The sequence below is a fragment of the Nannospalax galili genome, unplaced genomic scaffold (assembly GCF_000622305.1).
Source record: "Nannospalax galili isolate Female #2095 unplaced genomic scaffold, S.galili_v1.0 scaffold839, whole genome shotgun sequence".
Taxonomy (NCBI): Eukaryota; Metazoa; Chordata; class Mammalia; order Rodentia; family Spalacidae; genus Nannospalax; species Nannospalax galili.
The window spans coordinates 43,903-60,359 of record NW_008341880.1 but is presented as its reverse complement, the minus strand read 5'-3'; positions in this window follow the sequence as shown (position 1 = coordinate 60,359).

Below are 16,457 nucleotides of genomic sequence, written 5' to 3'. Positions count from 1 at the left end.
TACTTTAAAAACTTATATGCTACTAAATTTGAAATCCTAGGAGAAATGGATTTTTTCTAAAGTCATGGGCATCACCAAAAGTAATCCAAGAAAATATCAATAGCTTAAAAAGACCCATAACACATAAGGAAATTAAAATAGTAATCCAAACTCTCCTGACTAAAAATAGCCTAGGCCCATTAGCAGACATTTAAAGAAAACCTCCAATGAATACTACTTAAATTATTCAAAATGATAAAACAGAGGGAGAACTCCCAAATTTATTTTATGAAACCAGTATCACTCTAATACCAAAACCAGGTAAAGACAGAACCAAAAAAGGAAACTAGAGACCCATATCCTTAATTAATATAGATGCAAAAATTCTCAACAAAATACTTACAAACTGCATACAGACAGATATCAAAAGTATCATCCACCATGATCATTCAGCTTTGTTCCGGGGATGCAAGAATGGTTCCATATATGCAAGTCAAGAAACATCATAAATCATAGAAATGGGCTGAAAAACAAGAACCACATGGTCATCTCAATACATGCATAGATGACCTTTCAGAGAATTCAAAATGCATTTTATGTTCAGTGTCCTAGAGGGAATTCCACTGGATATAACATGCTGCAACATAGTTAAAGCTATATCCAGGAAATACACAGCTAACATCATTGTAAATGGAAAAAAAACTGGAAACATTCCAATGAACATCAGGAACCAGACAAGGATGTCCACTATCTCCACTACTTTTCAATATATTGCTTTAAACTCTTTCAGGAGCAATAAGACAGGAAAAGGTAATTCAAAGAGTAATAATTGGAAAAGAGGAGGTCAAATTATCCCTTTTAGCAGACCATATGATATTATATCTAAGAAACAACAAAAATTCCACCACATAAAAATCTTAGAAATGATTAACACTTTTAATAAAGTGAGGCTACAAAATCAATATGCAGAAGTCAGTAGCCTTACTATATCCCAGTGACAAGAGTACATGGAAACACTCCCACAATATCCTCAATATATGTGTGTGTGTATACATACACACACATATCAGAATAAACTGACCAAAGACATTAAAGAGCTCTACAATGTAAATTTTATATCTTTATAGAAACAGATTAGGGAAGACAGCCAAAGATGGAAGGACCTCCCATGCTCATTGATTTGAAGAATTAATATGGTGAAAATGACCATCCTACCAAAAGCCATTTATAGATTCAATGTGGTGCCAATAAAAATCTCCATGATATTATTCACAGAATTAGAAAAAAATTATCCTAAATTTCATATGGAAGCACAAAAACCCAGGATAGCCAAAGCAACCCTGAGCACTAAAAACAATACTGGGGGGACTACTATATCAAATTTTAAACTATATTACAGAGATTTAGTCATAAAAACCACATGATACTGGCACAAAAAAATAGGTCCACAGATGGGTGGAATTTAACTGAAGACCCAAATATGAGTACATGAAATTTCAGCCACCTCATATTTGACAAAGGGTCAATGAACATTCACTGGAGGAAGGACAGCATGTTCAGCAAATGGTGCTGGCAATCCACCTGTAGAAGAATGAAACTCGACCCCTACCTTTCACCTTGCACAAAATTCAACTCCAAATGGATCAAAGACCTCAATGTGAAACCTGAAACTCTGAAACTGTTAGAAGAAACCATTGGCAATAACCTACAAGATATAGGTGTAGGAAAGGATTTTCTAAACTGGACATCACTTGCACAGGAAATAAGGTCATGAATCAACAAATGGGACCTCATTAAACCAAAAAGCTTTTCTACATCAAAAGAAGCAATAAAGGAAGTAAAAAGAAAACCCACAGAGTGGGAGAAAATCTTCACCAGCGACATACCTGACAGAGTTTTTGCATCCAGAATATATAAATAATTCACAAAACAAAGAATCAAGAAAGAAATTAACCCAATTAAAAGAGGGTCTGGAAAGATAGCTCAGTGGTTAAGAGCATTGACTGCTCTTGGAGAGGACCCAAATTCAATTCCCAGCCCCCATATGGCAGCTATGAACCATAATTATGCCAGTTCCAGGGGAATCTGAAGCCCTCTTCTGACCTCTGTGGCATTGCACTACATGGGTGTGCTCAAATACATGTAGGCAATACACTCATACACATAAAATAAAACAAAATAATAAAATATTTTTTAAAAGATTGGCTAAGGATCTGAACAGAGACTTCTCAAAAGAAGAAAGAAATATGGCTAAGAAACATCTTAAAAATTGTTCAACATTGTTAGTAATTAGTGAAATGCAAGTTAAAAACCACCTTAAGATTTCATCTTATCCCAGTCAGACTGGAGAAGATCCAGAGAACAAATGACACCAAATGTTGGAGAGGATGTGGGTAAAGAGGTAATGTTTATCCACTGCTGGTGGGATTGCAAACTTTGCAACCCCCATGGAAAACAGTGTGGCGAACACTTAAAAACTAAAAAGGAACCTTCTGTTTGACCCACTTATAATGCTCCTTGGCATATAGCCAAAGGACTCATCCTATTGCAGAGACAGTCATAAATCCATGTTTGTTGCTGCCCTTTTCACAATAGCTAAGAGATGGAAGCAACCTAAGTGTCCCTCAACTGAGGCGTGGATAATAAAAACTTTGTACATCTACACAATGGAGTTCTACTCAGTGGTGAAGAAAGATGAAATCATGAAATTTATAGGTAAATGGATGGAATTAGAAATTGTTATATTAAGTGAAGAAGCACAGACTCAGAAAAATCAAACTACATATGTTCCCCCTCATACATGGATCCTCACAGGAAATCATTATAATTGAATATGTATCCAGATATATATATACAGGAACCATAATAATAAAAAGGAACCAAGGATGTAAAGGAAAAGAAAGAACCTGAGAGAAAGAGTAGGAAACAGGTGTTAATAGGGGAGAAATGGATAAAAAATGGGGTTATTTAAATGGGAGGAGGAAGGAGGGTTGCACAAATAACCTTGGGGAAAAAGGGAAAGAAGGATCCCAAGAATGGTGGGGAGACAGGTATTATCAATGAGAAATGGGGAAGTTTGGGACACTTTAAATGTGGAAATCATGCTAAAAGTGTTAAAAAGTGAGAGAAAGAGACAGAGACTGAGAGAGACAGAGAGAGAAAGAAAGAGAAAGGAGAGATAAATAATGCTTAGCTTATTTTAAAAAACCAGAGGGAAACATATTATTCGAACGACTTACTGAAAAATTATATATACATTATCTCTACATGAGTACATGTGTATAACTAAAGGCTAGATAACAAGAAACATTTCCAGACAGAAGATACCTTCTCTTGAGTTGTTGGCCAGTGTGAACTTTTCTTGCTCTAAATCCCTGCCTCCTGGTGCAGTTCTTGTCGATCTGGGTCCCAGATTTGTGGCTCACCATAAATCCTGTCCACCTCAGAAATGCGTAATCTCTCTCCTTTTCTTCTTCATATCCCTTTTCTAAGGATGGTTACTCTAATGCTTTTAGGTGCTCTAGCATCTTATATTTCTTTAATTTTTCTCTAAAGCTTCCTTTTCCCTACTATGTGGTTGCTAGTGAACCACGTGTGAACATCCTATACAGGCTCTAAACCTCCTGGATTCACGATTTTTTTTTCTTCTCCTCTCCATTCTCCTCTTCAAGGCAGTTGCCAAGATTTCTAGCTTGCCAGTCATGAGGATTTTTTTCTTTAATTTCTAATAAAATTCTCCTAAATGTTCTTTTTGAGTTCATTCTCAAATTCTGTTATGAATGAGAATAAGAACCCTCTAAAGGATGCTGTTTCTCCCCAGTGTCATCAACAACACTGGATAAGGTTCTACTTTTCTCAAATCCTCACTAGAAGAAGCTGTAATTTTATGCCTGATGATGGCCATTATGACTGAGGCAAGATCACACCTAAAGTCATTTTAATTTGTATTTATTCATGGTTAATTATGTTGAACAACTTTTTCTGTTTATTAGTCATTTGTGTTTTTTCTTTTAATAATTCATCAGTTCTAAGGCCCATGTTTCATTAGATTATTGGTTTTATTACTGTGTGGGTTTTTTAAATATTCTTTTTACTCTAGACATTAATAATCTAGATGGAAAAGATTTTCTCCCATTCTGTGGGCTGCCTCTTCTTTCAGCTGACAATTTTCTGTTTTTCACAGCAATGTTTTTAGTTTCATGAGATCTTATCTATGAAATATTGGTCTTCTTTCCTTCGCTACTTAGTCTTATCAGAAAGCCCTTACTTGTGCCTATAATTGGAACTTACCCCCTCTTTTTAGTTTCACAATTTCAGAGCATCCGGTGTTATTTAGAGGTACTTGATCCATTAATACTTGAATTTTGTACAGGGTGAGAGATAGAGATCTAATTTCATTATTTTACATGTTGATATCTAGGGTTTTCCACCACTGTTTGTTGAAGATTCTGTAATTTTGGGGAACTTTTAGAAAATCAGTTAACTGTAGTTGTGTGGACTTATATCTGGATTTCCTGTTCTGTTTATTTTATCTATTTTTCTGTTTTGTGCCAGAACCACACTATTTTATTACTACGGTTCTGTAGTATGACTTGAAATCAGGAATGGTGATACTTCCCCCAGTGCTTTTGTTGTTGTTCGAGAATGCTTTGGATATCCTTTGTGTACCTTTGAGAAAGTCCTTACCTAAGCCTATTTCCTGAAGTGTACTCCTTACTCTTTCTTACAGACATTTCAGTTTCAGGCCTAAAATTGAAATCTTGATTAATTTGAATTTATTTGCATGCAGGGTAAGAGAAGGAGGAAGATTAATTCTTTTTATATGTAGATATCCAGTTATCCCAAAACTATTTGTTAAAGATGCTGTGTTTTTCCAGGGTATGTCCTTGAGTCCATTTATATGGAAAATCATGTGTATTGATTTACATCTGTCCTTGAGTCCATTTATGTGGAAAATCATGTATACTGATTTACAGATTGTTAATCATCCTTGCATCTCTGGGGTGAAGCCAATGTGGTGAAGCCAAGTTGATCATGATGAATAGCCTTTTGGATGTGTTAGACGTGTTTTTTAAATTCTGTTTGCAAGAACATTATTGAGAATCTGAGCATCTATGTTAATCAGAGAGATCTGACTATAATTCTCTCTCTCTTTTTTGGTTGAGTCCTTATCTGGTTTTGGCATCAGAATAATACTGGTTTCACAAAAAGAGTTTGTAGATGCTGCTTCCATTTCTACTAAAAACACACTGTTTTTAACCTAGGAGTGTTTTCTTTACAAAATTTAATGAGACTATATTTGGAGCATATGTATTTAGAATTTCAGGTTCCTCTTGATGAATCCTTTGATCAGTAAGAAGTAACCCTCTTTATCTCTTTTGACCAGAATGTGTTTGAAGTCTATTTTGTCAAATATAATAGCAATATCTGCTTGTCCTTTTTTCCATTTGCTTGGAACAATATTTTCCATCCCTTTATTTAAAGGTATTGTTTATCTTTGAGTGTGAGGTATATTTCTTAGAGGCAGATAAAAAAAGGTTATGTTTTCTAATCCAATCTTCTGATTTGTGTATTTAGACGGGTGATATCCAGAAGTATTGCTCCCTGACATTGTGCTGAATTTGTAGTGTTTAGGATTTAGTGTTCTTTTGTTTAACAGTGTCATGGTATCATTTATTTATTTACTCTAGCCTCTTGAGTGTGTTTATCTTTCTCCTCAGACTGAAGTATTCTTTCCAATATCCTCTATAGGGCATGGTTGATACTCATGAATTCCTTTAATTTGCTTTTAACATGGAAAGATTTTATTTTACCATCAGTTATGATACATAGTTTTTCTGAAAATATTAGATTGGGTTTGCTGTTGTGGTCTTCCAGAATTTGAAGGACATTAATCCAAACCCTTCTTGCTTTCCTTGTTTGGACTGAAATGTCAGACATCACTCTATGGGCCTGCCTTTGCATATGCCTTTTCCCTTCTTTATTGAAGATTTCAATATACTTTCCTTGCTCTGTACATTAAATGTTTTGTCTAAAATATAACATGGAGAGGTTCTATTCTGTGTATTTGGTGTTCTATGTACCTCTTGTACCTGGATGTCCTCCTCTGCCTCTAGATTTGGGGAATTCATTTCTATGATTTTTTAAAAAATATGTTTTCCACTTCATGTGAAATTCTTCTCCTTGTATACCAATAAAATATAGGTTTTCCTTTTCATGGAATCTCAGAGTTTTTGCATATCTCCTTCATATTTAAAAAAATTATCATTGGCATAGATCAAATAATCTAAGTCCTTTATTTTGTCTTCATTGCCTGATAATTCTTCGTCCACATGATCAACTCTGTTGGTGGATCATTCCCTTGAGCTCTTTATTTGACTTGGTTGTCTTTTTCATTTCTATCATTTGTTTGGACTTTCTTCAGTGTGGTTTTTATTATTATTATAATTAAGTGTTGCTTTTGAAAAAAAATTATTGAGGCCCTGTGGTGGAGGCTGGGCCAGCTGAGCTGCATGTCCAGCCCTGCTCTGAAACTGTGCTCCGGGCCCCTGACCATCCTCTACTACCTCCTGCCCTTCAATGCCCTTAGGCCACTTAGCCAGGTGGGATGGAGGCCTGTGAGCAGGGTGGCACTGTACAAGTCAGTGCCAACCTGCTTGCTGTCACTGGCCTGGGGTCGTCTCAACCAGGCAAAGCTTCCTCACTGGTTGTGAAGGCCTGTGTACAGCTTGTACATCTGGACCAGTGGAGTAAACATGAAGGAGGCTGCCGTGGAGGATCTGCACCACAAAACCTCAGCGAGTTCTTTCGTTAACTTAGCGCTGTATTACTTACCCAAGATGCTATAAATGTGTATGGGTGTTCTGCCAAACTCCAGCCCTCCTCCCCAACTGTCTTCTGCCCTGAGCCCCAGTCCTGTCAGGGCCCCTAAAGAAAGACATGCAGGACCTGTGTCTGGGATGGTCACAGGGACTTCTCTGTTGCTGCCTCTAGGCACCTTAAAAATATGCCTGTCACATATCTTACTTTGAAATGAGGGCTCCACTGTCTGTCTCCCACTTCCATGTACACTGCACTGAGTTTCTTGCTTCTTCACTTCCAAGAGCTGAGGGCCTCCCTGTCCCTACTGCTCCTGGCTGCAGTCAGTGACCAGGGGATCTAGGACCTGCGATCCAGGGTCCTGGGTTGGACTTCAAGATAAGTGCAGGGCCATGGAGGACCTGTATCTGTCACTCCCCTGTTTTCTGAAAAGCCTCAGGTCCTGACTGCTCCTGAGCACTAGACACTTCACTGAACTCTTCAAGCAGGAATCAGGGTGTTAGTCCAAAGCCCATCCAAAATCACCAAGGCTCTTCAGGGGCCTATGGAGCCCTTTGGATCCTCTGGCCCCAGAGAACGCCCAAGCTCTAAATTCGGCCTTTGTTCAGAATTTCCCCATGCTGTCTAGGGAAGCCCTTCAACATGACTTTACAAGCTTCAGAGCCTCTCATCCTGACTCAACACTGCTCCAGTGTGGACGACCTCCTGTTAGCTGCTGCTGACCCAGCTACCTGCCTGTGAAACACCTGAGACCTGCTCTAACTGCTCTAGGACCTGAGGTACCATGTCTCCATGAAGAACACTCAACTTTTTCAAATGGAAGTCTCCTACTTGGGGTACAAATCTGTCAACGTAAGAGGACCTTTGCCGCAGTCAGGAAGGAAGTCATTCTTCAGGTCACAACTCCCCAGACAGGTACATGAATTCCTGGGGGCAGCGGGATATTGCCACCTTTGGATCCCAGGCAAGGTCCCTCTACTCAGCCATGTTTGGGGACCAGCCTTTAAAATGGACTGAGATAAAGGAGCAGGTTTTCCAATGGGCTTGGCCCTAGCCCAAGCCCCAGTTCTGGTCTTGCCTAATGTTTATAAAGCCCAGGGGATTGAAAAAGGTGTGCTTACTTAGACTGGGACTCTAGCAAAAAGGCCATACTCATCCAAGTGCCTAGACCCAATAGCTTCAGGATGACTCTTCTGTCTGTGAACCATAGTGGTGACCACTCACTCGACTAGGGAGAGACATTGACATGCTCACCTTCGGCAAAGACTTAACCCTCCTTATGCAATGGAGATCCTCCTCCAGAGAAGAAAATACTGATGGTTGGCAAATCCTTGCATCACTCAATACATGAGCCTACTCCTTAATAAGCTCCATCTCACCATCAGCACAGCAAAATTGATGACCAATTATAACTCAAGGGTTATGCCCCTACATGACTGTGAATGGCATGTGTATGTATATATAATGACATATGTTTGCCATCTCTTCTATCTGTATTATAGAAATGATAGAATATATAGCCGTATGATGTTTCCCTTTCATCTTGATTTTATTAATTTGGATCCTTTCTCTCTTTTGGCTAATATGGTTAGAGGTTTGTTGAACTTCATCTTTCATAGAACCAACTTATCACTTCTTTGATTCTTGTAATGATTTCTTTGTTTCTATTTAATTAATTTCATCTCTGACTTTGGTTATCTCTTCTTTTCTACTCTTTTGGGGAATTGATTGTTCTTATTTTCCTAAGGTCTTCAGGTGTATCATTAAGTCATACATATGAAAGGAGACATCTCTAATTTTATGATGTATATACCCTAGTGCTATAAATTTCCCTCTTAGAAATGAAGTCACGGTGCCTCATAGTTTTGTGTATTGTATTTTCATTTTAAATTTCCTTTTGGATTTCCTCATTGACCCTATTTTCACTCAATAGTCTGTTTCTTAGTTTCCATGGCTTTGTGTATTTCTTTCCCATTTCTATTTTTGATATCCAGCTGTAGCTGCTATGGTCATAAAGGACATTGGATGTTATTCCAATTTTTATAAATTTGGTGAGACTTCCTTTGTGCCCTAATAAGTGTTTATTTTTGTAGAAAGTTCCATGGGCTGCTGAGAAGAAAGTATATTCTTTGGTGTTTGCATTGGATATTCTGCAGGTTCTGTTAGGTCCATTTGATTTATGATGCCAGGTTTCTGTTCAGCTTTTCTCTGGATAACATGTGTGTTGGTGGGAATCCAGTTGGGACTTTCTTGACTCCAGCTGGCTATAACTTGAACTCTCCAGGATCCTCATGTGACACAGAGACCCAAGTAGGCTGCCCACCCACGGTATTGCACCTATTCCTTCTGCCACATCTTATCAGCAACCTCCAAGTCTTATGACTCCATCCCTTTCTTTGGGATCCACTTCACTCTCGCTGGCCACAGCAGGGACTCTCCAATTGCCACAAATGAGCTGGAGGGCCAGATAAGCTGCTCCTATCTATCTGCCACCACCCCAAACCATTGAGACCAACTTTACATCATAATAAGGACTATGTGGGGTGTCCCTATTAACCTCAACCTCTGAAGGCATCTCCAGAAAATTGCTCCTGCCTGATAGTAATGCACAAAGCCCATATACCCCAACCCACCAACCACTCAACCCATCAGAAGGCCCAGAAACCTAAGATCTATAATATCAGTCGTTAACCTCCAACCTGGTGTTACCCTCACCCACCTACACCTGAGGTTGATGTAACCTCCTCCCTTTGGTCCCCAGGGAGCACTACTCAGTGCCAGTGAGGCCCCACCCCTACAACCAAATGAACACCTGTAGAACCATGTCAACTTTCCTCAGACTTCTGAAGATAAGCAGTTAAAAATCAACTAGTTGTATAAGAGTTTTGCACCCGGACTCAGAAAGTTCACATATTCCAATTGTGTGTGGGGGGGACATTTGATACTCCATCTGTACAGCAATGTAAAATTACCTGAAAACCAAATGCAGTACGATTCTGGTGTTCTACGTACTCATACATCGAGGGAACAGCAAACAAAGAGACAAACACTGGCTCAACAAACTATACATAGCAGGAAACATTACCAATGACCTAATTCTAGATGTTTAAGTCCAATTACTGATATTTCTTATTAGCTATTAGCAACTGCTTGTATTGGAATAAAACACTTACTAATTCTCCAGTTTTGCAACTTAGAAGTGCCGGCAAGTCACACTGCTCAAATCCTGGGGACTAACAGGGCTGCATTCCTCTCTGGAGTCTCTAGTGAAAAATGTTTCTTCTCTCCTCCAGGCTCTAGAGGCTGAACTCACTCTGTAACTGCAGACAACCTTCCACCTTCAATATTGTCAATATAAACTCACCCTCCCAGGGACACATGTTTGTCTCTCTGAGCAAAGTCTTAACAATATCTTGGTTTTAAAAAGTTGTTTGACTTTATTGTGACCAGTAGGATAATCTACCTATTTGAAACACAAGACCATAATGATACATGCAAGGTGCCTTTACAATATAAAACAATGTACTCAGAGGTTTCAAGACAGTTTTCTTATATCTTTCATAAGTCTCTCACAGTGCTTCTGAAATTGGAATTGCAGAGATGCACTTTACAAAACAAGTACTGAGTTCATTCATATTCTGAGATATTTGTAGGATCATGTACTTGTTAACCAATGTCTAGAAATTTTAAAACATTTGTTTATTTAAAAGATTGAACTGTAGATGTCATAGTAAATATGTGTAATTGAAAATGGAGACACATGTAAACATGCAAAGCATTTCATGTAGCTTTTCGGCATACTATGACTGTTTTCCCCAATATAATTTATAATGATCTAGTTTCCATAAAAAGTTCCATAAAGCAGTTTTGATTTCTTTATTCCTTAAGCTGTATATTATAGGATTCATGGATGGGGGCATCACAGAATAGAAAACAGATAACAAAAAGTCCAAAAGCTGTGGGGAATCAGGAACTGGTTTCAACTAGGCAGTGACAGCTGTGACTAAAAATGTGGTGACAACTATGAGATGGGGCATGCAGGTAGAAAAGGCTTTTGACCTTCCTTGTAGCAAGGGCATTCTTAGCAATGTGTTAAAAATGTAAACATATGAAAATGCAATAGACACAAAGCAAAAAAAACTCATGCATGCCTCCAACAATCACATTAATGTAAATGGCATGTCAATGGCGACATGCATCGTTGAGCAAGAAATCTTCAGTAGAGAGGGCACATCACAGAACTGTGGCACTTTTCTGGAGACATAGAAATATAAAGAGAAGGTGCCATATGAATAAAAGAATCCAAAGAGACTCCCAAATAGCCAAGAGACAGCTACCATCTGCACACTGACTGCCCTGTTCATGATGGCATCATAGTGCAGTGGATGACAGATGGCCACATAGCGGTCATAGGACATGGCTGTGAGGATGGAAATTTCTGATGCAACAAAGGAAACTAAGAACAAGACCTGACACACACATCCTGGGAAAGAGATAGTGCTCCTGTGAGACAAAGAGCTAAGAATGAACTTTGGGACCGTGACTGAAATGAAGCACACATCAAGAAAGGACAGGTTCTTCAGGAAGAAGTACATGGGAATTTGAAGACACTGGTCCAGAGTGACAAGCATGATGATGAGAATGTTCCCCACTAGGGACACCAAGTAAGTCAGCAGAAACAGAAAGCCCTGGAGCACCTGGAGCTGTTTGCTGTCAGAGAATTCCATGAGGAATAAATCTGTCTCTACTGTGTGATTGGTCATATTGTACACTATTTACCTACTGTGAGACAAAGGAAGGAAAAGCCACATGTGGAGCTCATGCTGAGCTCTGCTCTTATCTGTCAACGTACTTTTCTGTATTTGCCACTGTGTTCTGTATATTAAAACATGGACATTTTTACAATACTGTGTTCAGGTAGGGTTCTTATGAAGTATTCAATATGGTATTCTTGGTATATAATATAATAACACACAGTAGAATGTTCAGACAAAATTATTCAGGCAAAACTATTTTAGTTTGACTTCATCTCTTTATTAACAAGAAATTTTATACTATTTTCCTGAATTATTTGTTGAAATTCTACATAAAAATGACTTAAAACTGTAAATTTGTGAATCCCCTGATAGAAAAATATTATCTGTTTTTCTAAATGATCCTATTTTGAACAATAAGTACCATAAGCAGAGAACATAAAAATGTCTTTATTTTGTTAGATAACACTTTTATAATGCATAAAACTTATTTTCTAAGTCTCTAAAATTACTTTCTAAAAGCTAGCACAAACTTGTTAATTGCATCAACTAGCTTATGCCCAACTTTTTATATAAAAGGTGGAAATTAATACCTGTTCCAGATAAGACAGCAGAACCTTCATGAATCCCAGATTTCAAAGATGGCACATGTGAGAGAGTTAGGAAATGACTTTTGCAATTCTAAATAGAGTCCATCAAGACAGATGATGAAATATCTTCTCACTGTGAAGACTATAACAAGTTGGTGTTTCTCATAGATGAGTGTCTGCAGCAGGAAAGCAAGGGGAGATGCATTGAAGGGTTTGCCTCCTTGAGGTTTTCATAGTGAGCAGGAGCCGCAGTGCTGTGGATGGAGAGGCCTCACCCTGATAAAAGTGAGAGATGTTTACACTCCTGCAGAGTCTGTAGGAAGCTTTGCTCATTCTAGGCAACCTCATTGAGGTTTTGAGTGGGAGGGTGTTCATTTCCCTATGTATTAAGCTTTGTGGTGTTTAAAAGACCTTAGCACTTCTGAAAGAACCCAATTTTTCTCATATGTCTTCTAAGATTGATATCATAAGTTTTAAGAAATAGATCAAACTGGGAGATGGAGAGATGGCTCAGCAGTTAAGTGCACGGACTGCTCTTGTAGAGGATGCACGTTCGATTGCCAGAACCCACATGGCAGCTATGAACAATCTTTAAGTCTAGTTCCAGTGGCATCTGAAGCCCTTTTCTGACCTCTGTGGCATTGCATGACATGGGTGCACTAAAATACATGCAGGCAATATACTCATACATATAAAACAAAAAAAAATGAATGAAATAGTTTTAAAAATTAAAAAATTAAAATAGATATAACTGAAATAAAAGTCAGGAGAATATCACAAAAAACTTAAAGAAATCTTTCTACAGCACTATGATTAATGTACTCTACAGGTTTCCTTTTACCCATTGGTTTTACTTCTTATTTGAATAATTTGGATTCTATGACTTACAAGAAACTTCTGTCAGATAAGCTTACTGCTTCATGTGCATAAGAACACTGATCAGTTTTGTGTCTCTAGATGTCATGCTCCCTAGTGACTTGGATATTGTGCTTCAGCCTGGTTTGAACCCCACAACAATCCTTTCAACTATGTACTGCTATTGTAACCATAAAGAACATGGTGAACCAAGTTGAGCAATCTTAAAAATAAACTCTTGAGCCAGAAATGGTGGTGACACCTTCAATCTCAACACTCAGAAGGGCAGAGGCAGTCAGATTTCTGCAAGACCAAGGCAGGCCTAGTCTACATTGGGAGTCCTAGGGAAGGAGGGGCTGCAGGGAGACCCTGTATCAAAAAGACAAAAAAAGTATTTATATTCATGCACCTGAACAATGGAAAAAGATGCCTTTCTGTTGCTTGCATTTGCTTCCAGTGTCTTTATTATTTTGTATGCAAAATGGGTGATTAATCAGTTAGCTATTTGTTTATATGTCTATGAATGTTTGTCTGCAGCTGTGATAAGTGAGCCCATGTGTGCAAGGCCTGCAGAGTCCAGAGAGGGCATCAGATCCCTTGAACCTGGAGTTATGGATAATCATTAACTACCATGTGGGTGCTGAGAACAAAAACCAGGGTTCTGTAGATGAGCGGTCAGTACTCTTAACTGCTGAACTAGTTCTTGAAGCCCTCACTGTTAACTTTTTATCTAATTTTTATTGGTATGGGTGTTAGATGACCTTTATTTTTTTCCTTTGGTTGAAATACCAATAAACATAGCTCTATGACCAGGTTAAAATATGGTGTGCAGGCAATTTGTTCCTGTACATCTCAAAAGTGACCTATTTGACAGTCATGTGACAGGATAGGGGATCAGGATCACGATTACAAATAGACAAGGACATTGAACTTCCCAGTGTGCCTTTCAGGAATATCCTGAAATTTCAAGGAACAAAAGACAGGTGTGAATATCTCCCACCTCAAGGAAATAAGAAATCTTTTGCAGCTGAGGAAAAAGTCAACATTCTTACCCAGCTGTGAACCCTATGAACTGCACTAAGGATTAACATGGCAAGAAATGGTCAGGGGTGAAAGAGTTCCCCAAATGTTATGGGGTAATCAACTGCTTTCTGATCAAATTTAAGTTCCATATTACATGAAGACACACCTGCCTGGCACTGTAAAACTGGCTAATAGCACGTAGTTTTGGAACGTAATAGGCCTCAGTGGTGAACCTACTACTGTTCTTCTGCGAAATGGATAGAGTATTAAGCTGCTCTTTAAATTTGTCTCTTCCTATCCATAGATTAGTGCAGCTCTCAGACCTCATCAGTGGGGTTTCTTTGTGCAATGGACAGTGGTTAATGAGAAAACTCACAAGTGGTCAAAGTACAGAGAATAAGTGTCAGTGGAGTGCTCAGCCACAAATGGGACATCTATAGCACATTCTTTCCAGAGGTTCAGGGACCATCATGAAAAAGGGAGTAGTCAATAGTAAGAGCAAGAGGTTGGGGAGGACAGGAGTGAAACAGTCTCCTCTGGACATGACCTGACCCTGCACTCATGATCTAATTGAAACTATGTTTGCCTGAACAAGATCAAGCTAGACAATGTTCTTACATGGAGTGGGAAGAAGTTCATGAAGCCCCCACACCTAAATGAGGTGGTATGGACAGTAGATGGTTTCTTGATATAGAGAAGCCAGATATCTTTACGGCTGTGACTCCTGGTAAGTCCACCACATGCCACTGGATGGTCCCACACCCAGGAATATATGAACAGCACAAATTGGAGTCAATGGGTTATTAAGAAAAATAAGGACACAAATCTGGGGTGTAGTGAGAGGGAGCTGGGTTGGATCTTGGAGTAGTTAGTTGAAAGGGTTAGGGATGAATGTGATCAAACTACATTGTATGAAATAATCAAATTATTAATTTAAATTTTAAAAATTAAATGAAATCTTTCTCAAAGTACAAATTATAATCAATTTCATAATTTCTGATTGCACAATCATATCAAAATATAACATTGTACCTTGTATATATAGTATATAATTTTAGGTTTTAAAGCAACAATTGAGGTGAACAAGTCAAAGGAAATTTAGATTGTGCGTAGTCAGCTCCTACTTGAAAGCCCTTACATATAAAATAGACTTCTCTGCATTACCTTTGGTGTACACCACTCTACTCACTTCCATTTCTACAATCTTATGAAACCACGGAATTCTGACTTACCTTGCAGGATTCAAAATGACAGTTTTTGTTTTACTGCACAGCCCTTCCACTTTCCATGGAGTGAGGGAGAAACTCAGTGACTGAATTTATCTAAGTGTTCATTGTTTTAGTGAGGCAAAAATAATTTCCAATGGTTACACTTCAACCCCAGGGAAAACACAATTTTCATGGGGCCATGACTGCATTCTTTTATTAAGAATTATGTAACTAGGATACTAGTGGTGTGTAGCATGGTCCTTCATGCCTCACACTGTACTCATTCTCTGGATCATCCTGGCATGCATCATTCAAAGTCTCACCTGCCTTCTGAACAGAAACTCACTAGGCAGTGCCCAGTGCCCTTGGTCTGCTGTGCTATTGCAATACAAAGAAATATTGACATGTCTAAACTCTAGGTAAAAGCTCAAAATCATATGTGTTTTCTGGGTGCCAATGAAATTAGACCTAGTATTTTTGTCTTATGTCCGTATGGTAATTATTAATGTGCTTCCTCTGAGATTAGAAAGGCTACATTGTAATCTCAAATACCTTTCAAAATGAAGATGTGTCTGAGATTACACACATACTTCTTACATTTCCTTGTAATATATACCCAAAATGTACACAAAACTACAGGTACAATAGTAATAATTGCAATTAAAATCATCATCATTGAAGTTTTCTTCTAAAAAATCACATAAAAAAGTATACTCTTCAAGGAATAATGAATTCCAATGATAGATTTAATTTAAAAAGTTAAATATAAAATACAAGCTAAGTCCATAAATAGCTTGAATCATGTACGTCAAGAATATAATCTTTGACAGTCTAATTCAGTCTCCAGGCCCCCACATCCTGTTCCCTTCTAGCCATGTTCACAGGCCCTCTTCTTCTCTTGGCAGCCTAGACCTCTGGACTACCGTCTTGGCTAAGAGCCCCCTACTGCTTCCTGATACTTTGCACCCACCACACTTACTCAGTTCTTCAGTCTAGTTCCCTAGAGCCTTCACAGCTTTTCCCCCACCCCCAACTTTCTTTGCACACCTGAGACCAACCTTCCCTGCTAAGTTTGACCCTGCCCACTGCACCTTGCCTCCCACAACCTGATTCATTCTTCCAGCTCCCACATCCCTTTCTCCTTCTAGCCTCTAGCTGTGAGCACCGGTCCACTTCTCTTGGCACCCCAGAACTCAGGACAAACCTCTTGGCCCATATTCCCTGACTAC